We start from the raw sequence: 623 nt of genomic DNA, 5'->3' as shown, positions 1-623 counted from the left end.
GCTCGGGAGCCCCTCAGGGGGCACGGGGTGGCCAGGGGGCAAGGGAGGGTCTTGCCCCTGGGTCAGGGATGAGGGAAACCTCCGGCACTGTGCTCCCAGGTCGTCCTGAGTGCGCCAGGTCCTGCTCAGAGCCCCCTGGCTCTCCGTGCCTTCCCCAGGTGTCTCCCACAAGTGGATGTCCTGTTCCTATTCCTCAGCGCCCCCTGCCTCTGTTTCCCTCCTCCTCCTCCTCCTACTCCTCCTCCATCCCTCCCGCCATCCTCGCCCTGCATCCTCACCCTGCATCCTCACCCTGCATCCCGCCTCCCACCTGCGCCTCGCACCCGGCTCCGCTCCGAATCCTCCTTCCATCCATGCATCGGTCCTTCCATCCCTCCATCCCTCCGTCCATCCCTCCGTCCATCCCTCCATCCATCCCTCCATCCCTCACCCCCTTCCCCTCTCCCACATTTCTGGGGATCCATGGAGCTCCCGGGGGTGCCGCTGGCAGTGCCCAGGGCTGGGGTGGCACCGTGGCTCTTCAGGGGGGGGGTGGCCCCGGCGGTCCCCCCTGCAGGCAGCGGGCTGCTGGCTCTGGCCTGGGCACGGCCTTTCCCAGGGCGGCAGCCAAGCCCTCCAGGCTG

Source organism: Corvus brachyrhynchos, unplaced genomic scaffold, assembly GCF_000691975.1.
Source record: "Corvus brachyrhynchos isolate BGI_N302 unplaced genomic scaffold, ASM69197v1 scaffold47, whole genome shotgun sequence".
Taxonomy (NCBI): Eukaryota; Metazoa; Chordata; class Aves; order Passeriformes; family Corvidae; genus Corvus; species Corvus brachyrhynchos.
This window is presented reverse-complemented; position numbering follows the sequence as displayed.